We start from the raw sequence: 24,733 nt of genomic DNA, 5'->3' as shown, positions 1-24,733 counted from the left end.
CTCGGCAGTTCTTCTTGGAGCTCTTGAGTTCGTCGGTGAACCATGGGGCTTTCTTGCTGCCGGGTCTGCTGGGCGGGGTCCTCAGCGGGGCGAGTTCGTCCGCGCAGTTGCTGATCCACTTCGTGAGGTTGTCGGCGGCCTGGCTGGGGTTCGCTGAGCTGGCAGGAGGGTGCTGGCTTAGGGAGGTGGCGAGCTGGTCGGCTGTGATCTTGTTCCAGCTTCTGCGGGCAACCTGTTGCTGGTGGTGGTGGGTCGTCGTTCTTTTGAAGGTGAAGTGGACACAGCTGTGGTCCGTCCATTGAAGCTCTGTGGCGTGGCTGAAGGCGATGTCTGTGCTGGATGAGAAGACTGCGTCGAGTGTGTGTCCGGCGAGGTGGGTGGGGGTGGACACCAGCTGCTTGAGTCCAAGATTGGCGAGGTTGTCGAGCAGGGTGCTGGTGTTGCGGTCGTTGTTGTTCTCCAGGTGGAAGTTGAGGTCCCCCAGGAGGATGTAGTCAGCGGAGGGGAGGGCCTGCGGGCTGACGAAGTCGGCGATGTCCTCGCTGAATTGAGTGCGTGGTCCCGGAGGTCGGTAGATCAGGGTGCCTCTGAGGGTGGTCTTCGGGTCTGTGTGGATCTGGAAATGCAGGTGTTCGGCGGTGGTAAGGGTGTTGTCGGTGTTGGTCGTGATACGGATGGTGTTCCTGTGGATGATGGCGATGCCTCCTCCCATCTGGTTGGCGGTGCGGTCCCTCCGGGTGATCTTGTATCCCTCTGGGATGGCGATGGCGATGTCGGGCGCTGAAGAGGCGTTCATCCAGGTCTCCGTGAGGAAGGCAACGTCAGGGGCTGTGGTGTCGAGGAGGTTCCAGAGTTCGATGGCGTGTCTGTGGACGGAGCGGGTGTTGAGCAGGATGCACTTGAGGTGGTTGCTGCTGGTGTTCGGCTTCGGCTTGGCGAGGCAGGTCCGGATGCAGGTGAACTTGCAGGCATGGCAGCTGAAGGGTCCGTGGGTGCGTCGTGGGGTGGCTTGGTAGCATCCTGGGAGTCGACCGGTGTTGAGTGCGCTGAGGGTGGCGGCAGTGTACGTCAGGCGGGTGGGCCGGGTTCTTCTAGGGCCAGGGGTCCTGGCACTGGGCGCGGACCAGGCGCGGACGGGCGCAGACGGGCTTACCTTTGGCGCGCCTTCGGCGCACAATCGGCGCGCCCGCTGCGCGTTCGCACGGTCGCCATATATGGCGAAGTGCGCGGGGGGGCGGAGCAGCTGGGAGGCGGGAGCGGGGAGGGAACAGAAGGAAAAAAGGGGCGGGGTTAGCAGCGGTGGCGGGAAGCGGGGAGGGAGGACGAAGGGCAGCGAAAACGGCCAAACAGGAAGGAAATGACAAAACTAATTACAAAACTATTACACAGGCAATACAGGAAGACTAGGAATAAACAATTTAAACAGCAAAAACAGCAAAACACAACAGGGGCAGGACAGGCAAGCACGGACCACGCCGCTCGAAGGCAGGGGGCGTGGTCACGCGGCAGCTCCGAGGCAGTCAGGCAGGGGGGCACACGCAGCAGCTGGTGGCCGTGCGGCGCGGGGGTGTCCTAGAACTAGGTCACACTCACCTGCGTCGCACGGTCGCCATATATGGCCAAGTGCGCGGGGGGGCGGAGCAGCTGGGAGGCGGGAGCGGGGAGGGAACAGAAGGAAAAAAGGGGCGGGGTTAGCGGCGGTGGCAGGAAGCGGGGAGGGAGGACGAAGGGCAGCGAAAACGGCCGAACAGGAAGGAAATGACAAAACTAATTACAAAACTATTACACAGGCAATACAGGAAGACTAGGAATAAACAATTTAAACAGCAAAAACAGCAAAACACAACAGGGGCAGGACAGGCAAGCACGGACCACGCCGCTCGAAGGCAGGGGGCGTGGTCACGCGGCGGCAGCGAGGCAGTCAAGCAGGGGGGCACACGCAGCAGCTGGTGGCCGTGCGGCGCGGGGGTGTCCTAGAACTATGGGAGCCTAACGGAAGAGGAGGACCGCAAATGGGGAATACCTACCCTCGAAATCCCACCGATAAAAAGATGGACAGAGGCGGCCATCCATTTAAAGGGTCTTTGTATGGCCCTGCAGTTGAGGGCGGCCAATGGCCGTACCCTTTCTGATAGGTCCGGGGTTGTAACCTTTGATAATGGGTCATCGTCAAGTCGTATAGATTATTGGCTGGTTAGTCTATATTTGTGGCAGTATCTCATCGACATGGTTGTAGTTAACCGAGTCGAAAGTGACCACAACCCACTTATAATGACTTTGGCAGGGGTGTTTTGTAAGGCAATCCCCATTAGGGATACCATGGCAAACCACGATGTCGTGGTTAGTAATGACATGCGCCACCTTAAGTGGAATCACATAGTTGTTCACCCAGAGATAGTGGTCAAAATGGAACAGGAATTAAGTATAACCATGGGTACACTGGGTATCAAAGATGATAGCCAGGAATGGAAGACAATGGTGATGGAGGAGCATATAGCCCTCTTTGATTGCTTGAAGTCTTATTTTCTCAAGTATGGTAGGTCTAGGAAACCGAACATAAGAAAATCCCATAGGTGGTACAATGAGGATTGCCGCCAGCCTAGGGTTGAGTTGGGTACTGCACTTGGAAATAGAGACGGGGATAGAGTACGTGTGGCAAGGAACAACTATAGGAAAGCTGTCGGAGCCGCTAAAAAACAGTGGGAACAGGATAGCTGGGGCGATTTACTGGAAGCGTGTAAGGATAAAAACCCGAAAGCATTCTGGGATAAACTTAAATGGGCAAAGGGTGGATGCCCAGATCCCCCTCAGAATAATGTTGCCCAGGAACAGTGGGTGGAGTACTTTAAACCCCAGTACGCATTAACACCAGACGAACTAGATAGTAGACCCTTCAATGACAAACCCTTTAATAAGTGGGTATTTACTCTAGGCGATGTGACTAGGGCACTAGATACAGTGACACCTGGTAGAGCCGCGGGGTCTGATTGCGTACCCGCAGATGTGTTTTTGAACAATAAATCGCTGTGGTGTAGTTAAATACAAATAATCGCTAATACAGTCACATGTGGTGCTCCAATCCCGCCCTCATGGAAGGGAGCGGAAATAATACCTGTCTACAAAAAGGGCGATAAATCGGTGGCAGGCAATTACAGGCCGATCAGCCTTATAGTTTCCATTCAAAAGGTCGTAGGGCGGTTGATTCTGCAGAAAGTCCAGTCATGGATAGACGAACACCATATACTTACCCCTTTGCAGGCAGGGTTCCACCCCCTTACAAGTACAATAGATCAGGTATTCCGTTTTGTGACAATTTATTGGAAGACTGTTTTATTGGGCAGGGGAGCATTATATGCAGTATTCGTAGACCTGAAGGCAGCGTTTGACACTGTACCACGTTGTAAGTTGTGGCAGGTACTAGGTGATTTGGGCATGCCTTTGGAGCTGTTGTCCTTAATCGTCCGCTTACATGAGGACAACCACGCTTGGGTGCGGTGGGGAGCAAGGGGCGAGGTCACAGAGATCTTTCCCGTTGCCAGGGGAGTGAGGCAGGGCTGTGTGCTGGCACCCACCCTGTTCTCGCTCTTCGTCAATGGGGTGTCCGATTTCCTGGCCCAGGTCCCCTCCGACGCCCCAGTACTATCAGGAGTTCATATTACTGTCCTCATGTTCGCGGACGATACCCTATTAATCTCAAAGACACCCACTGGTCTACAGAAAACTCTAGAGAGGTTTGAAGAGTTCTGTGGAATCCGTGGCCTAGAAATAAATACGGGGAAGACTAAATTCATGTCATTCAACGAACATAGATCATTCAGGGGCAAAATTAGCATGAACAACGTTATGCTTGAGCAAGTTAATGCCTTCACATATCTGGGCGTATCTTTACAGAAGGACATGGGCTGGAAATATCAACTCAGTTTGACTACTCTTAAATTCAAACAACAGGTGGGGGTGCTTCTAGGGAAGTTTAAAACCTCTTGCACGAAGCCCGTTGCTACGGTGTTAGAAATCTATGGGCTAAAGGTTTTGAGCTCTGTTCTTTATGGAGCAGAGCTATGGGGATTCGCAAATCTGAACCAACTGACTGTGGTAGAGAATTCATTCCTACGTAAAGTGGTTGGAGTCCCAGTGAGTACCCCAATGTACCCTCTTCGGTTGGATTTGGGTAGGAAGGCCGTAAATGATTTTGCAAAGCTACAACCACTATTATATTGGCGAAGACTTTGGTGCACAGAAGAGCTAGAACAATACACCAACGGTCTCAAGGATGTAATGGTAGCCGACACCTTCCACAAAATCCCTTGGCTAAAAGAGATTAGACTGCTTCTTGTGAGGATGGGCCTGAGCGAATTGTGGAATGATCCCCAAAATGCAGTTTTCCCATCAAAAAAAACACTGAAGAATATGTATTGGGACTGGGTAATGGCAGAGGCTTGCATGAGTAGATCCACAAGGCACCTAACAGGCCAATTTTTAGAACTTAAGCAAAGACCGGCACTAGAAGAATACTGGGATGTGATTACGAAACCCCACGATAGAAAATTATATTTCCAGTTGAGGGCTGGCACCCTCCCACTAAGGTCTTTTACAAGTAGCTGGGCCGGATCCTCAAAAGAAGAATGCCCATGGTGCCCAGACAACAAGGAATCTCTAAGTCATCTCCTGTTTTTCTGCGCTATCTATACTGGACCTCGAAGGGCATGGGTTATCCCTATATGTAGATTACTGGGTTTTAGAAAGTACGAGGAAGCACTTAGAGTTCTCCGATCAGACGCGTCCCCCCATATTGCTATAGCTTTGGCCAAGTTTTTAGGTCGGGCATGGTCCATTGGAGCCAAGGCATTAAAACAACATCTACCCATATCCTAAGTGATAGCTGTTTTCAGCTGAGAATTTTGGGGATGCGGAGGCATTTTATAGCATGTATTGTATTTTATATCACAGTATTGGTCTGAAGGTTTGCACCCAGACCTTTTTTAGTATCATTCGACAAATGTCTCTCATTTAATATCTTTTTACAAGTTTTATTATTATGTAAATAATTGTATTTATTGTCTCATTTTTTATCATATTCATACTGTAAAATTGGTGCTAGGTGTTTTTTACAAGCTTTTATGACAGAAGTGTTGAATAAAGTCGAAACTATTAGGCTTTATCCCATACCAATACACATTATAGATGATGCTATTAGTATTTTTATTTAATTTTTCACTTTTATGTAATCAACAGTCATTTTATCCATATGTTTCTTCCTGGCCAAAAATGTGGCTTTGACTTGTTAGAGTGTATTGTATGCTGTAAGAGTGACACTTTTATTTAATTCCATTTTAGCATTAATAAGATCAGCCACCATCTAACAAGAGTTGTTAGTACATTAGGAATGTTGAATGTATTTCATCCGACAATGGAAATCCTCAGATGCAATGTTGGAAACTTTTGTCTTCTTTGCAATATAAGCTATAACAACAGCTCTAGAAACAGCATTAAAAGTATCCCAGCCATTTAAAACTGAGCGTTAAAAGGTGATATTAATGGAAAACAATAATTGATCAAATAAAACCTTTCTTTATCAAAGGTGGTCTTGGGCATAAGTATATATAGAAACTTCATTAACTATCTGCCTTCACAATATCAGCTAAATCTATTACAGGAGCATTATTAAACATGAAGATTGAACCCATCTCAACTTTATTCAAAATAGTTGTAAGGCATTTGGTAGCGTAATGTAATTGATACTAGACAATGGGCCACACACAACTGAAAGAAAAGAGAATTAGATAGTATCTGAATTATATGTTCTCCAAGCATCAGAAAGAGAACTAGGTGATATCACTGCTTAAAAGGATTTATGAGATTTATCTGGTACATATTTATGTTTGGTTTTCCTATCCAGGGAAGTGTCCTTCACTACAATAATGTCATTATTGTAAGGAGACAGACTTTTGGTGGAGGTTTCCCCCACTTTTTTGCCCTATTTGGACTATTAGATGCTGGGTTTTAGACTCTGAGAGTGATGTCCATAACTCAGTTCCAATGTCCTGTCCCACTGCAAAAGATATGATAAATTAGATACCCACAATTGGCAAGTACTGACTTACTTAGAAATCCCCAGTATATGGTACCCAGGGTACCAAGAGCATGTAAGGCTAAGTGTTCACCCAGGGCTGCAGCACTGTTTGTGCCACCCTGCATGTGACAGTGAGAAAATGGACCCGAGCCTGCCACTGCAGAATGAAAGGGCAGTGTTTTACACTGCTGGTTTGACCTTGCCATTACACCAAATGGCAAAACCACCACTTCCTTTAAGGATATATGTAAGTCTTCCCTAAGGAAGTCCTATAGAGAACTTATGGCATGGAGCCATATATTATTGAGTATGACATATGAGTTTCATTATGTCTTAGCATCAACACTTACAAATTGTCATTTTTCTGTGGAAAGGTTAGTAGCAGTTATAAACAGAAGGATCCACCTTGAAAAGGAGGTACTAATAGAACTGAATAACAGGGGTAATGGTGAGTGAGTGTCCCTAAACGTGGTTGGGCACACTCAGTGTTGTTTAAATACCCCTCACACACCAAGAATGGCCCATGGTGTCATGCTTCATCATAGGACGTAACCACCCTAGCGCCTACGTAGGCTCTACCTCTACACTCCCTAATCTTGTTATATTTAGAAAGGTTAGTAGCCCCATTGGCTAACACAGGGTTACTGCCCAGCCCTGCTAACTTCTGAATGAGACTACCTAAAAAGGTCAAGTAAGGTATCAAATTAATTGTGGCATTAAATCCGACCTGATACCCAGGCCAGATTTGAAGTTACTATTAAAGTTAGGCAACTTTTAGAAAGTTGCCAGGCTGCCCTCCAACTAGTCCAGTGGCCTCACAAAGGCCCTGGCCCATAGATGGGGTTCTGACTGCCTGGGGAGATGTGAATAACTCCTAGGCCCGGGAACAAAGGCATTTGCGTCAGCACGAGATGTCACCTCCACTTTCAGGATGGCCACTCACGGTGTTGGTCCAAAGGCGAGCTTCAAAGGGGAGCCTTTGAAGGGCTGCTTGTGATGACACACCAGAGCAGGATGCCTTTTGTTCCTGCAGACAATTAGGAGACAGAGCCAAAGAAGGGAAACCTGTGCCCAAAAAGGTTTTCCCATGGGCATATAGACCACCTAGCCCTACCCCAGACAACCAAGGAAGGGTTGTACCATGTTGGAAGGGGCAAGAATGGGGCACTCCGGGATAGCTATATGCCACACATCTCAGGAAACACGTCACTAGGAAGGCAGGAACCCAGTAGCCCATTGAGTAGTGACCGCATGGTCCCCTCTGGGCTCTTTCCTTGGATATATATAGGCACCCTTAGCAGCCCTGTCTCTCAGTTCAAGCTAGAGGAGAAGAAAGCACTGAAGAAGGACTACACTGCTGCCGTTGAGCAGCACAAAGAAAGGCTGCACAATTGAGAAGGCTGTACTTACTGCACTTTTGGGCTAGTGCAATCGGGACTGTGGCTGTGGCTCCTTACATGGGGAAAACTTGATTTCCCATCTTCATCCTCCTCAATGACTCCAAGAATCAGTCGGCTGATCCTGTGGAACCAGTTCCAGGGACACAAGAGATGAAAGAACCCAAACTGACAAAGTGGAAGACACTTTAGAAGTTGTGCCGCTACCAGTCGCCGGGCACAATGAGAGACACATCCAAGATAGCCAAAAGTTGCCCCCGCCAAGGATTTTAGCTCTGACCGATGTCTCGTGAGAATGAGTGCCCAGCAGCAGCTGGGCTTTTACTGTTGCAGAGAGGACGTCATGGGACCCCCAGTGAAATGGTCAAAGTCACCTCAACCCACCTGTGGACCGAGGGATCAACCACACTTTACCCCTGTCGACAGCAACAGGAGCATCCTTTGGGGATCTTTTGCCTGTATCCTCAGCATTAGGACCACTCCATTGAAGTCTCTTGTGGTCGTGATACAGAGTTTGAAACTTACTTTTTTTAAAAAAAGCTCTGGTGGCCAGGTAAGTGTCCAAAGTTTCCTTACTGATCTCCTAGACCTCTGCCCAGTAGGATCTGGTTGGCCAAACCTGGTCGAAGTCGCCAAACTAACTGTTTCAAACTTTTCAAAAGTTTGCAAAGTTTTTGTTGATCAGTGCTTGTTTGCCGTTGCATTTAAAAGTATTTATTTCTTTAAAATTCTATATCTCCGTAATCTTTTGGTGGATTTTGATGATCACGGACTCGTAAAAATAGGTTCTATTTTTATAAATTGTTGTCATGTATCTTTCTTGTTGTGTGACTTTCTTATTTCAGTGTTTGGTGCTGTTAAATGCTTTACAATAAGTTCCTTAACCAAGTCATTCTGCTCGCAGCCACAGCTCCCCATGGTTGAGCTAAGGTTAAGTAAACAATACTGACTGGACCCAGGACAGTATCTGTCAGTGTACTACACGATAAGGCCCAACAGCCAAATTACATAGTACACCCAGATCCTCACATTTAGAAAGATTCACCAATTTCAATTTATTTGTGTTCCATTAGGAAGGATTGACATGGAGAAGACCATTAATAAAGACTAATTGTACAACATCTAGGAGTACCAACTTTTAGTAATACCCAGTTGGCTGCATTCAGGATTGGTTGTAATTATGAGGCATTGTCTAATATCTTATCCATAATATTATTGGTAGAAGAAATCGGGAGACCGTATCATTTGCCGTGAGGGGAACGGCGTGTCACGCCCACCACCACCGACGCTGACATCCCGTGCCTGGAGGCGCGCATAAATCTGCAGCGGGCTCCCGCAGAGTTGGGAGACCGCATCATTTGCTGTGAGGGGAATGGCTGGCCACGCCCACCACCACCGACGCTGACATACCACGCCCGCAGAGTTGGGAGACTGCATCATTTGCCATGAGGAGAACGGCTGACCACGCCCACTACCACTGACGCTGACATCCTGCACCTGGAGGCACGCATAAATCTGCAGCAGGCTCCCACAGAGTTGGGAGACCGCATCATTTGCCGTGAGGGGAACGGCTGGCCATGCCCACCACCACCAACGCTGACATCCTGCGCCCGGAGGCGAGCATAAATCTGCAGCCGGCTCCTGCAGAGTTGGGAGACCACATAATTTGCTGTGAGGGGAATGGCTGGCCACGCCCACCACCACCGATGCTGACGTCCCACGCCCAGAGGCGCTCATAAATCTGCAAAGGGCGGGCCCGTCTGCGCCTGTCAGAGCCCGAAGGAGACTGAGCTGGGCACCCCCCTAACATCGTTATCTGCAACAGACACTATGGGTAAGCGTAAAACCCCTTGTAGTCAGGAGCAGGGGAGCGCAAGAGCGAAAATGCCCAAGAACTCTGCCTCCATCATATCATATCTGCCTTCAGCAGTGGGGGCCCTGAATAAAGAAATTCAGAACGCAGAGGTTGAGCTGGGACTTAGCCAAGAAATGCATGGGAGCATAAATATGATCACTTCTGACAACACGCAGAAAAATCCTGTCCCCCTTGAACCAATACTAAAGATTCTTGATCAGGAAACAGGGCGGAGGGACGCAGATTACCCAACGATAGCCTGGCATGGGGGAACAGCATGACATATGAAGAAGGCCCATAGAGGGGATGGATCCAGGCCGAAGGCCCTACTGTCAGATCCAGGGAAGAAGAAGGAGAAAAAAAGAACTAGCATCCCTGTACATTTATTTGCCGAAGCGATCCATAAGCAGGCTGGTGATTCGGACTCACGGGTTGAGGCAAATGTGTAGATAGTGATGGCGGACATTTTCACCTCACGGTTAGAGCCCATTCTCTCAAACATTGCTAAAGACATTGCTATGTTGGCTACCACCGTGGAGGGGATTAAGGCTAAATTAGATAGCTTTGAGATCCAATTAGGGGGGCACAAGAGTGGTATGTGACACCACTAACTGTAACTCCACTAACTGTAACTACACTCATTGGGCACAAACTTGGCCCTCAGGGGTTCGTAGGGTGGAGGGAAATCAAAAACCACCGAAGACCAGCTCAGAACGTAACCCTGCTACTAATCCAGCTGCACCCACAGGGAGCCAGGCAGTGGTAGATATATGTCGTATGACTGTCACCCAGAGGTCCTTTCCCAAATATAAACAGCAAAAGGCGCACCACTTCCACAAATGTAAATGATATCAAATTAGTCCATGTACATGAGATATTTTCTTTTTTCAAAAGGTCTTCTTTATTATTCATTTGTTAAAATGACATTTAAGAACAGCCAAAGCAGCCGACGCGTTTCGTCCAACTTGGGACTTCTTCAGGGCTGCAAAATGTATATATAAAACAATGTATAAATACCACGAGAATACACCGTAGTGTTGTTTAAAACCTTTTGTTAATTTGTTTCTCACAATCATTAGTTTATTCCGTTGAGTAATGTCTTCTCATTTTTGACTTCTCCTAGTGACTTATGAATGACGCTTTAGAAATTACAAGAAAACACACACAAACAGATGTATTATTTCTTACGGTGGGTACACCCTTGAGTCTCCTCTTTTTCTTGCTGCTTTCTTTTTAAATCTTCATTGAGCTAGTTGAGTACAAACTCATAATCCTGTTTGGCCTAATCAATTACGGTCGATGCTAATTTGGCGGAGGAATGAGACTTGGTTCAAAGAAACCAACTAGAATTCACTAAAGTGTATTCTTAAACTGTGACTTAACTAGAAACATGTCAGTAGGTTAATAATCTGTCTTATTGAAAAATAGCGAACATGAATTTACAACAACGGTTAATTCATTTATAATCCTGTTTTTAGCTAGTTTATGTCTCCTATTTTTTGTCTATAGTGTTGTTTCTTTTTTGTAATACGTTTTTGAATTTGTCTAATGTTAAATGATAATGTTTGTTGGATTTGTATATATTTGATGTGTTATTCGTGGTATTTATACATTGTTTTATATATACATTTTGCAGCCCTGAAGAAGTCCCAAGTTGGACGAAACGCGTCGGCTGCTTTGGCTGTTCTTAAATGTCATTTTAACAAATGAATAATAAAGAAGACCTTTTGAAAAAAGAAAATATCTCATGTACATGGACTAATTTGATATCATTTACATTTGTGGAAGTGGTGCGCCTTTTGCTGTTTATGTCTCATTTTGCCCCAGTATTTGGGGAGGTATTGTGTTAGCGGGTACCATTCAAGAGCGCACACACAGGGTGAATTTGAATTTGTCACCAACTAACTCAAGGGGCAATTGTTAATCCGGTGCTGTCCCAGAGGGTTACCGCCGACTCTGTTCCTTCTGTCCTTTCCCAAATACTAAGGCTCTGGCTCAGAGCAGACACCAAGGGGTTGATGGAGCTATAAGCAGGATAAACAGTAATAGACTCCATCTGCCCCCAGAAGCCACCGCTCTAGTTGCCATACACACAGGGGTTCATCCACTGACTGAGCATAGATTGGAATCAACCAAGGAGTTGCTACGTAAAACCAAACACTGGTGTGATCAACATCTCACCAGCAGGTCTTACGTCTCCTCACACATTATAATGGTTAGACGAGTAGGGTGGGTTGGCCCAAAAACTAAACAGATTGATGGTGACTGCATTGTCGTTAATTTTAACAGCGCAGATATCACGGTGCAGTTATTTAGGGCTTGTCGCAAGGAGGAGCAGGGGGGCATTATGGCAATGCCACTGGGTTTCTTTTACCCACCCCCTAAGGGGGTACATGCACTGGGTGTCATTTCCCAGGGGCTTCGGCCCCATTCGGATATCCGAAACCGCCCCCTTTTCCACTCCAACAATAGGGAGGATATTCGCCCTGATAAGTCTCACAGCAGTTTAATAAGTGACCCAAAGATATAAATAGGGTTGCCAGATAGGAATGTAGAAGAAAACAGTTTACACTGCCAAAATAGATTCCTCCCCTTCACTAGATGAAAATGAATGACTGATACCGCTTGGTCGTCATCAGAGTAATATCAGTGAACTCGATAAAGGGCAGGGCCTAGAAGAGAGTAACACTCCTAATTGTAATATTATTAGTTGGAATATCGCGGGCCTGAGGAGCAAAAAAGAGGACCCCAGGTGGCTAAGTTTGTTAAAAGAGTACGATATGGTTGGGCTACAGGAGACCTGGGATATGGACAACAATTTAAGGGTGGACGCATATAAATCCTATTGGGTCCCTGCGTAATCATCCCCGTCAGGTAGGGCAAGAGGGGGTCTCCTAATGCTTTTTTCACTTAAATTGTCAGGGGCTCATAGGATGGTGGACGTGGGCTCCTACAATTGTTTGTCAATCGAATTTAAAGCTCCCAACTCAAATAAAGTGCTGTTTGTAAATTTTTATAATTCATTAGAAAGTAGCCTTTTAAATGAACATTTACACAAATTGAAATATTTTCTAGAAATGTATCAAATGAAGCAAACCACGTATTATTCAATTATAATTATGGGCGATTTTAACATTCACGTGTGTAATTTGAATTGTCAGGGGAAAGAACTTCTAGGGCCAGCCAATCTCCCAATGCCACACTTTGAACATACGCAACAGGGCGAGTGTTTGGAAGAGCTCTTGGCCGCCGTAGATCTTTTTGAGCCGAGCGCTTTTGACCGTGAGGAGAGGATTCTCACTTTTAAAGCATGGGGGAGGGACACCATTATAGATTTTATTTTTATTTCCCCCACTCTTCTTTCCCAAGCAACCACTTATAATGCTAAATGGTCTCATTTTAGTGACCATAACCCAGTAATCCTAGTGCTGGACAGGGGCTGTGGCCTAAAGGGGAAATCGGAAAAGTTAGGAGGTGAAACCTGTCTGAAAACTACTGATCAAGGACGGAGGTTAAAATGGGCCAAAGTACTCCCGGACCTCTTTTTCTAGGACCTTTGTGAAAAGGTTGGGGATATGTTTGCTACCTGTCTCAATAATGTCAAATAGGGTCCGGGGACTCTGTTGGCCTTTGAAGGCATTTGTGTGCAGGTAGTGGCAGACCTCACCTTACCAACAAGATGTAGGCACACTATAGGAGAGAAATGGTTTGATAGCAACTGCTCTGAAGCAAACCGAAAATTGAGAGCGGAACTGAAGAGGGCCCCATGAGATCGTGTTTATATAGCTAGCTTATGTAAAGAGTACAAGCGTGCCCTATCCACACGCAAAAAGGAAATCAAAGAAGAAGCTTGGTGTGCTCTGCTATCAGAAGAGATTATAAAAGACAGCTCTAGCTTCTGGCCATTGTCAACAAACCTTTTTTTGCACGGATAGGGAACGCCCCCATCTAATGTAATATCACAGAAGATCAATGGCTCTCTCACTACGAAGCCATATATGAGGCCACTGACAGCCAGGAAGTACCAATTAGATGTGAATCTAGCAGGGCCTCCCACACAAAAGTTATTAACGAATGTGAAGTGGAATTGGCAATCATGCACATGACCAGCAATAAGACTCCCGGCCCTGATGGTATCCTGGCGGATTTATATAAACAAAATCCATCCTTCTGGGCTAAAATCCTGACAAATTTTTTAAATGTGGCAAGCTGTCAGGGTTTCCCGTCATCGTGGGCATCATCTACTATTATCCCGATTTTTAAAAAGGGTCAGAGAGGGGAGCCTTGTTGTAATAGGCCGATTTCACTAATAGACTCCGCAGTGAAGGTCTTAGGGAGAGCCAGTTAATGGACTGGCTAGAAGAAAATGAGGTGTTATCTAATCTACAATATGGTTTTAGAAGTGGTAGGGGTACCATGGATCAGTGTCTTAATTTATATTTACCAGCCGGCAAATACACTATAGCCAAAGCAGGGACGCTAAAGTTGGCTTTCATGGATCTTTCGTTGGCTTTCGACCTGGTAAACAGATCCAAGCTTTGGCATATCCTGTTAGATATGGGCATCGACCCTAGCTTAGTCTACTTCCCGGCTGACCTACATAGGGATCTCACCGCAAGGGTAAGGGTCAACCAAGAACAAGACACTTTACGTCGGGGAGAGGGGTTCGCCAAGGCTGTATTTTTAGCACCTCTACTTTTTACTTTGTATATTAATAGTCTGGGCACGTTTTTAGAAGTGGCTAGCCTGGACATACCAGGGTAGGGGACAGGCTCATTCCTGTGCTCCTCTACGCGGACGATGCCGTCCTAAAGGCTTTTGGACTCCTTTGGGGCCTACATGAAATCTTAGGATTTAGTGGTAAACATAGCCAAATCCCACGTAATGACCATGGGCCGGAAACCCAAAAAACCTAAAACATTTTACTGTGAAAGTGTAGAACTAACCAGGGGGACCTCCTTCACTTATCTAGGAGGTTCTTTCCCAAATACTAAGGCTCTGGGTCAGAGCAGACACCAAGGGGTTGATGGGGCTATAAGCAGGATAAACAGTAATAGACTCCATCTGTCCCCAGAAGCCACCCCTCTAGTTGCCATACTCACAAGGGTTCCCCCACTGACTGAGCAAAGATTGGAATCAACCAAGGAGTTGCTACGTAAAATCAAACTCTGGTGTGATCAACATCTGACCAGCAGGTCTTATGTCTCCTCACACATTATAATGGTTAGACAAGTAGGGTGGGTTGGCCGAAAAACTAAACAGATTGATGGCGACTGCATTGTCGTTAATTTTGACAGTGTAGATATCGCGGGGCAGTTATTTAGGGCTTGTCCCATGGAGGGGCAGGGGGCATTATGGCAATGCCACTGGGTTTCTTTTACCCACCCCCTAAGGGGGTACATGCACTGGGTGTCATTTCCCAGGGGCTTCGGCCCCATTCGGATATCCAAAACCGCCCCATTTCCCACTCCAACAGTAGGGAGAATATCCGCCCTGATAAGTCTCACCACAGTTTAGTAAGTGACCCGAAGATATATAATAGGGTTGCCAGAGAGGAATGTAGAAGAAAACAGTTTACACTGCCAAAATAGATTCCTCCCCTTGTCTTCACTAGATGAAAATTAATGACTGATACCTCTTGGTCGTCATCAGAGTAACATCAGTGAACTCGATAAAGGGCAGGGCTTAGAAGAGAGTAACACTCCTAATTGTAATATTATTAGTTGGAATATCGCGGGCCTGAGGTGCAAAAAAGAGGATTCCAGGTGGCTAAGTCTGTTAAAAGAGTACGATATAGTTGGGCTACAGGAGACCTGGGATATGGACAACAATTTCTGGGTGGACGCATATAAATCCTATTGGGTCCCTGCCCAATCATCTGCGTCAGATATGGTAAGAGGGGGTCTCCTAATGGTTTTTTCACTTAAACTGTCAGGGGCTCATAGGATGGTGGATGTGGGCTCCTACAATTGTTTGGCAATCGAATTTACAGCTCACAACTCAAATAAAGTGCTGTTTGTAATTTTTTATAATTCAGGAGAAAGTAGCCTTTTAAATGAACAGTTACTCAAATTGAAATGTGTTCTAGAAATGTATTGAATGAAGCAAACCACGTATTATTCAATTGTAATTATGGGCGATTTAACATTCACGTGTGTAATTTGAATTTTCAGGGGAAGGAACTCCAATGCCACACTTTGAACATACACAACAGGGCGAGTGTTTGGAAGAGCTCTTGGCCACCGTAGATCTTTTTGAGCCGAGCGCTTTTGACCCGGAGGAGAGGATTCCCACTTTTAAAGCACGGGGGAGGGACACCATTAAATGAGTTTTTATCTAATCTACAATATGGTTTTAGAAGTGGTAGGGGTACCATGGATCATTGTCTTAATTTATATTTACTAGCCGGCAAATACACTATAGCCAAAGCAGGGATGCTAAAGTTGGCTTTCATGGATCTTTCGTTGGCTTTCGACCTGGTAAACAGATCCAAGCTTTGGCATATCCTGTTAGATATGGGCATCGACCCTAGCTTAGTCTACGTCCTGGCTGACCTACATAGGGATCTCACCGCAAGGGTAAGGGTCAACCAAGAATGAAAATGCACAAGACACTTTACATCGGGGAGAGGGATTCGCCAAGGCTGTATTTTAGCACCTCTACATTTTACTTTGTATATTAATAGTTTGGGCAAGTTTTTAGAAGTAGCTAGCCTGGACATACCTCGGGTAGGGGACAGGCTCATTTCTGCGCTCCTGTACGCGGACGATGCCGTCCTATTAGCCTTCACAGCTGTAGGGCTCCAAAGGCTTTTGGATTCCTTTAGGGCCTACATAAAATCTTTGGATTTAGTGGTAAACAGCCACATCCCACGTAATGACCATGGGCCGGAAACCCCAAAAACCTAAAACTTTTTACTGTGAAAGTGTAGAACTAACCAGGGTGACCTCCTTCACTAATCTTTTTGATGAGAGGGGCTCCTGGGTACCTTATCAGAAAGTAAAAGTTAATGCGATGGCAAGGTCAACGGCCGCTGTGAATGGGTTTGCACAGCGACTGAGGGCTAAACTAATGGAGATAATGCTTAATATTTACAGGCCTAAATGTATCGCGATAGCATTGTATGGCTCGGCCATTTGGGGTTATAAGTCCATGGACGGGATACAGACAGTTGAAAATAAATGTCTAAGTTCCCTCCTGTCTGTACCTCAATCCACTCCTACTTTCTCAATTCATCAGGAATTGGGTGTTGGTTATGTGGCAGACAGGTTGAAGCTGGCTCCAGTGCTTTGCTGGCTTAAAACCTGGCGTAACCCCCAATTAACGCTGAACCTTAAGATAATTAGGGATTGTGTTACCCTGGACCGAGCAAACAAAATCCCATGGCTAAACTATGTTAAGAATACTTTAAGTGAGCTTGGACGTCCAGACTTATTCGATACCCCGGATAAAGTAAGGAAAGATGACTTGGCATGGGTAAAAATCCACTCACTGGATCGGATGAAGGTAGAGCGAGAGGAGGTCGAATTACTGAAACCAACAGTTAAAGTCTATTTTCTGATGAAAACCACTCCCGAGGTTTTGAACCTTATCTGAGGATTGTCACAGAGCCGTTTCACCGCCTGCTCTTAACCAGATTTCGTTTTAATCTAATACATTTTTTTCTGTGTAATTTGCAAAGCTGGAGCAGGACGAGTGATTCAGGTCCTTGTAACTGTGATAATTTTTCGACACAGGATACATTGCATTTCACTATGTTTTGTGACCACTATAGTCCTATCCGCAGGAGGTTCTTAGTCCCAATTTTAAAAGAGAAAGGTTTTATTCAGGTTAAACCCGCTTTTAATGTACTTAATAATAATCCACATTTGTAAAGCGCGAACAATCACCCGTAAGCGTCTCTAGGCGCTGGGGGCCGTCGGGAAGATTAAGCTAGCTATTGACCAGAGTCACATGGTGCTGGGCTAATCTGCTGCCAGGGATCGAACCGTGATCCCAGATTCCAGAGTCAGCCGTCCTGGCCGCGGCGCCACACCTCTTCTCAGTTACCCTCTTACAAATGCTTAAAGACCCATGGGAGATTTTTAACATTGCAAGCTTTCTTGTTGCAGCTGTGAGACTTAGGAAAAATCAGCACTCTATGTTAGCACAAGAGAATTCGTAAAGTCCACGTTATCACTCTTTTAATACTTGCCTTTTCATTACTAAATTATTTTTATTGCAATGATGTAGTGTTTTAATGGTTTTAATTACAGCCAAGATTGTTATGTAATTTTATGAACTTTGTCCTATTCCCTCCCTAATTTTCTTAAATCGCCATATTATTGATGATTCGGTTATGATATTTTGACTGTGTATTGTATGTGTCTTTATTGAGTACTGTATGTGTTTTATGCATTGTATTGTGATTTAATGCAAGGTACTTTTATGGTTTTTAGTAACCGAATAAACTGGTTTGAACTGAACTTTGAACTCGTAGAAGAAATCAGTGAAGGTGAATCTTTCTTTATCCTTTTTGATTTAACACCCTGGATCCAGTAGTGCCTCTCATATTATCCAGATTAGCAGGCACCTCATTAAAGTTAGTTTTAGATTTTTACAAAGATTTGAAGCATGTTCTGGATCTGCTCATGCACAAGTAGAGAAGAAGGTGCCAGGTGGCCTTGAATCTTGTCGTATGAAAAACCTTCTTAACTTGCTTGAGTGAAATCAAAGAATTTCATAATTAAAATAAAGCAAATATCAAATCCGGAATATTGTCTGAAAAAAATATTGGAAGTAAAAAAATATCTACCAAAGAGATATAGATTACAATAATTTTGAATTTTAAAAATAACATAAGAATTAAGAAACCTATTGAAAAACAACACATCATGTAAAATTCTTTAAAAAAGATTTAGTTTTAATTTTTAAAATATGGCTCCGTTATAAAAATGTTAATATACGTTTTGTAAACATCTATTTATCTAATAATAAAAATACTTTTATATGCATTTTCTTTTTTTTTTTTTTTTTTTGAAACCGTTTATTACAGAATCCAAAAGATATACAAAGATGGGCCTACAACCTTCAGGCCGGCCGCTAGCAAACAGAAGGAGCATATAATACAGACAGTACAACGCACGCTGCGGCAGAAGGGAGATCACAGGAGTTGAAAGAAGCGTTGGCAGCCACACCATCCGGACCCCACACAACGGTTTCATTTTTATATAAATAACGACAAAAAAAAACAAGTCCACAAGGCAACCCACAGTCGGAAACAGCAGCATGTGCTCCCCTAGGGGGGGGACCCCACCAATCCATAGGAATATCGAGGGGGGGGATAGGTCGGGACGGGGACTAAGTAGACTCAATGCCCAGAACCAGGAAGACAAACAGGCTAAGGAGACGGGGCCGGTGACGGATCAGGCATTAGCGGCGGGGTACAGATTCCCCCACGGTAGGCGTTCCAAGCCCCACACTTTCACCCATTTCCCAGGCTTACCTCTCGCAACATACACCACCTTTTCCCGAAACATACACCAATCCATATTGTCCTTCCACGCCGAGACAGTCGGTGACCTCTGGGAACCCCACAGTTGCGCAATGTCACGTTTGGCCACCATATATCCCAGAGTCACCCACCACGTCTGCGGCACTGAGTAGTCGGTTGGCTCCCACACACTCAGAAGACATCTCCTCGCCTCGGGAAGCAGCGGCACATGCGTAACTACCTGCAAAACCTCATGCACACCACGCCAGAATCGCGCCACCTCCGGGCATTCCCACAAAATATGGAGAAAGGTCCCCATAGAACCACACCCACGCTTACACAACCCGTCCACAGCATAGCCCATACGCATCAGACTCGGCCCCGTAACATAGACCCTATGGAGTATCTTGAGCTGGACGAAGCGAAGGCGAGCCGGTATGGCCACCTCTTTCGGGGAGGCCACCGCAGACACCCAGTCCTCGTCATCCAGCTCCAATCCATCAGCCCCCCACGCCTCACGAAGGCTAGTCAGCAGTCCCGAGCGATCATTGATGAGTTTTTTGTAAATTAATGAAATCGTACCGTCCGGTACATGCCCATCTAGCACTCTATCCTCCAGAGGGGAGTACTCCGGGATGGAGGCAACGTCCGGAAATACGGAGCACAACGCATGACGGATCTGCATATATCGAAAGTACTCCCTGTCCTGCAACTGGAATTCCGTCTGCAGCACATCGAACGTTTTGAATCCCCCCCTCGTCCAGAGATCGCCCACCCTGCTGATGCCTATCATGTCCCACTTCTCAAAGCCCTTCGAGGTCCACAGGGAGCCCAGCCGTTCAGATGCGTATAGTGGCGTCGCCCGGGTCAAACGATCCTTCCACCCCATCGCCACGTTAGCCGCGTGCCACACCGTACCATGACCCGCGTGGGGCCCGTCAGCCGCGCGTCATGCGAGCTAGAATAAAGCGCCCGATTATAGTCACCACCCGGCAGTAACATTTTATCCATCTCAAAGGCCGGGTTTAGAGCGGGCCCGTAAAGGCCGTGATTTATCGCAGCCAGCTGGGAGGCCCAGTAATATCGCTTGATATCTGGGAGGGCAACCCCCCCGTCGTACCACGGGAGCGTCAGCTTCGCCAGGGCGATACGCGGTCTACCCTCCCAGAACAGTCGGCGCTGCAAACTCTCCACCTCGCGAAAGTAGCGCGCCGGGACAACGTCCATTGTATTCTGTAAAGCGTACAGGAAACGTGGCAGCGACATCATCTTAAACAATGCCGCCCGGCCGAGCGGCGAGAGCGGCAAGCGCCTCCAACGCGCGACGTCCTCCTTCAGGCGCTGGAGGGGGGGAAGCAAGTTCTGTTTATATCGGGCCTCCGCGTCCAGGGTAATGAAGACACCCAGGTACCTAAATACCCGCGGGGCGATCTGGATAGGACAACCCCGCGGAAGGATAGGATCCTCCCCAGAGAGGACATACACACACGATTTAGCCCAGTTGATGACAAGGCCGGAGTTGAGGCCAAATGAGTGCAATACATCAACCAGTACTATCAGTGATTTACGTGGGGAAGCCAGGTACAGAAGAATATCATCAGCGTAAAGAGATACGCGGTCCTCATACTCGGGGGTCCATCGGAGACCACGGATAGAAGGATGCCACCGCAGCCACTCCGCCTGGGGCTCCAAGGCAAGCGCGAAGAGGAGCGGTGATAACGGGCAGCCCTGCTGCGTGCCCCTGCCCAGCTCAAACGGAGCCGACACTCTACCGTTCACAGCCACCTGCGTCAGCGGTCCAGAATACAATTTCACCCAACCGATGAATCCCGGGCCAAACCCAAACTTCGCCAGTGTCGCCCAAATATATGGCCACTCAAGTGTGTCAAACGCCATAGTGGCGTCCAGGGACGCCAAAATGGCCGGCTCCCATATGAACGGGACACGCGCGAGCACCCCATGCAAGCGCCGCAGGTTAAGCGCCGTGTTGCGGTGAGGGACAAAGCCGGACTGATCCTGGTGAATCGAATCGCACACCACGCCAACCAGCCGATTAGCCAACACCTTGGCGAGAATTTTGGGCTCCGCATTCAGCAGCGAAATAGGCCGGTAGGACGTGACCCGGTCCCGCGGCCTCCCCTCCTTATGAATAACCACGATAGTAGCCAGACGCTGATCTAGCGGGAGGGAACCCGCCGATCGGGCCGCGAGGAACATAGCACGGAGATGCGGCGCCAGCGTATCCGGTCGCAGCTTGTACAATTCGATGGGAAGACTATTAGGACCCATGGCCTTGCCGGAAGCGACCGAACGTATGGCGAGGGCAATTTCCTCAGAGGTTGGGGCGGCGTCCAACGACACTCTGTCCTCCTCCGAAAGGGAAGGCAGTGCGATATCCCTAAGCAGGGCATGGGAATCCTCTTCCGAGCGGGAGGACACCGGGGAATACACCCCACGGAAATATTCTGCGAAGCATTCAACAATTTCCTCCGGTTCAGTGACACACACACCATCCAGTTTCTCAATCGACGGGACAACTCGACTCACTCTCTCCTTTTTGTCAAGCCACGCAATCAATTTCCCAGCCTTATCACCCACATCATACAGTCTCCCCTGTTGCTCTCTACTGAGGCCCCTGGCCGCCTCCGTGACGAGGGCCTTATAGGCCGCCTGCTTGAGTCGGAGAACATGTAATTTGTCATCCGTCACCCCACATTCGAGGTCACCCTCCAACTCGGTTATCTCAGTTTCAACACGGGTCACCTCCTCCCGCTCGCGCCTCCGGGAATGGGAAATAAGGGACAGGGCCTCCCCCGAAGTACCGTCTTAAATGCCTCCCACAGAGAGACCGCCGATGACACAGACCCCACATTATCGTCAAAATATCGCTTAAGGGACTTAACCAACTCTGCGCGAATGGTGGGGTCACGCAGGTACCAGGGATTAATCGGGACCACCCTACCCTCTCCCCTCGGGAGAATGTCGAAGTGCAACAAGAGCGGGGAGTGGTCTGAAATACCCCGCGCCAAATGGCGCACCTCCCCGATCCTCCCCGCATGCGCCGCCGGCACCAGGACATAATCTAGCCTCGAGAGACTGCCATGGGCCCCGGAATGAAAGGTGTACTGTATCTGCGTAGGATGTTTCAAACGCCAACAATCCACCAGCCCCAAGGTATCCAAGAGGCCAGACATCCACGCTTGGGCACGGGGGAGATCCCTAGGGGGGTGACGGTCCTCAGTTCCGGAAACCACAGCGTTAAAATCCCCCCCAACCACTAGAATCCCCTCCGGAAGGCCAAGGAGGAGGCGCCCCAGATCCGCAAAGGTGGTCGTCTGCAACCCTGGCGGGACATAGATAGAAACAAAAACAATCACTCTGCCCTCCATTCTACCCACCAGAACCGTGTAACGTCCCCTGTCATCATGGAGCACCTCATCCACTTCCAACGGGAGCGAGGTCTTGGCCATGATGCCCACACCCCTTGAACCAGACGTGAAGCCCGAATGGGCCAGAAGGCGGTAGCCCCGTCGATTCATAGCACGAAAGGAGTTGCCAATGAGGTGTGTCTCCTGCAGAAAAACTATGTCAGGTGAAATTCGTTTCAGGAACTGCAGGACCACACCCCGTTTTATCCTGTCCCCCAGTCCATTAACATTCCAGGACAAAAGACTCAGTCCCCTACCCCCCATCATAACCGAAAGCAATCACTCGTCCCCCCGAGAGCACTTTAGGAATAGCACAACGATACTTTTGCCTTGTGGTACAAATGAACAATACCCCACCCCAACCCAACCGCCCCAACAAAACTCCCCCCTCCCTGCACCCCTGCATGAGCCCAGACAGCCCCCCAACTTGCAGTGTGCCTGTCGCCCCTATATAATTGGATCTAGTTAGACCCCCTAGAGGAGGAAAGAGTGCCCCTTCGAGACCCCGCACCACCTCCAAAGGAGGGAAAACGAGTACAACAAACGAAAGACCCTAAGCTTGGCCGAAAGTGGCAGCATCTTCGTCCAGAGTGAGTCCCAGTATCAGCACCTCAGTCCCGGTCCAGTGGGCCGTCTCCTCCCGCAGCCCCCCCCCGCCATCCCGATCATGACCCCCAGACAAAGTGTCCAGCCAGTCCCCGGCCGTTTCAGGACGGTCAAAAAAGTGAGTGCGACCATCCACCTCCACCCGCAGCCTGGCCGGGAAGAGCATGGCGTATTTTAAGTTCATGCCCCGAAGCCGCCGCTTGACGCCCAGGAAGCTCAGTCTCTGCTTCTGGACCGCTTGGGTGAAGTCAGGATAAAAGTTCACCTCCATGTTCTCCAGCTTAATCGGCCCTTGCAGTCTGGATGCTTGCAGAATCGCATCCCTGTCCCGAAAGTTAAAAATACGGGCAATAAGAGGCCGCGGAGGGGCTCCGACCTTCGGTCTTCCCCCGGGAACTCTATGGGCCCTCTCCACGGCAAAGAATTTACTCAGTCCCCGAGGCTGGAGATGGGTAGTGATCAGGTCCTCCACAAAGAGATCCGCCGCCGACTCCTCCCGTCCCTCGGGTACTCCGATGATGCGGATATTATTCCTCCGGGCCCGGCTCTCGGAGTCCTCCAGGCGCCGATCCATGAGCGCACTCGCCTGACGAAGCCGGTGCACCTCCGTTTGAAGGGCCGCCACCTCAGTCGTGAGGCCCGACGCGGTGTGGGCCAAAGAATCGACCCGGTCGTTAGTCTTAGAGAGATCAGCTCTCACAAGGTTGACATCAACGAGGACCGCGTCGATTTTGTGCGCTAAAGTGTCGAACTGCTGGCCCACCGAGGCCTTCATCTCAGCAATGGCGCCCATGACGTCTTGCAGAGTCAGATCCGTGGGCAAATCCGGGGCATCCGGGGGGCACTCAGAGGACTTGTGCGATCCGCCGGGAGATCCCTTCGGGAGGGTGTAGCGGTCCATGATGTTGGCCTGATGTGCGGCGCCATGCCGGGTCGACTTGGCCTTCAACCGGTCCCCATCCTGTTTCGTGGCCATCGTCGCGGGTCTCACACCCGCACCAGCCACGCAGTAAAAGGCAAGCAATCAAGGCCACGAGCTCCGGGGGGCCACCCCAGGACGGCGGAGCGGGCCACAGCAGGCAGGCAGGCAGGGTCTCCCAGCGAGGCCACCCCAACACAAAGAGCGCCGCGATCCCACTTGCAAAGACGGCAAGGGGGCGCGAAAGTGAAAGTGAAAGTGTGGGGTACGCGACTCGCCAGGCCCAGCCCGCCGTTGTTGTTCACTTTGCCACTGGGTCGCCCCCAAACGCGAATCCGGGGTCAGGAGAGAAGTAGGCCGCAAACTTCAATCGGTGCTCACTCCGGTACTCGAGGTCCGATTCGAAAACGGGAAACGGGTACCACCTCGGCTCAGGCTCACCGACACAGTCCCCTCAACCGATGCAGGATGAAGACAGGATAAACGTAGGAGGTTGCGGAGGTCCTCGGGAGCCTCGCACCTACGCGGCCATCTTGGTTGCGCGCTAGGCTCCTCCTCCCGCATTTTCTTTTTTAAATGTATTTAAAGTATCATTTTTTTTTATAAATCTACAAAAATGTAAAGTATTCTTCAAATAAATTTGAATTTTTATTAAATTAAGATACATAAACCCCACCCCTAAAGTAACAAGTGGTAATTAAAGGTTTATTAATATAAAACAACAACAAGCAATAAAAAATAAAGATCAGTCACCAAAATTATTTAAACAATAATAAAAAAGTAACCTTTACATGTAGGAATTGCATGTACTATTGTAACTCCGGTCCAACTAACATTAGTAAAAATGCAAATATTTGAGGAGAGAGGTCAGATTTCCTATTCTAATTCAACTCCAACTAAAGCTGGGGAAAGTGGATGTATTGGTTAGGGCAGATGTGAGGGCAGATTTACTATTATTTATTTTGTTTTGCAGTTCTTTATTCAAA

Source organism: Triturus cristatus, chromosome 2_1 (genome assembly GCF_964204655.1).
Source record: "Triturus cristatus chromosome 2_1, aTriCri1.1, whole genome shotgun sequence".
Taxonomy (NCBI): Eukaryota; Metazoa; Chordata; class Amphibia; order Caudata; family Salamandridae; genus Triturus; species Triturus cristatus.
This window is presented reverse-complemented; position numbering follows the sequence as displayed.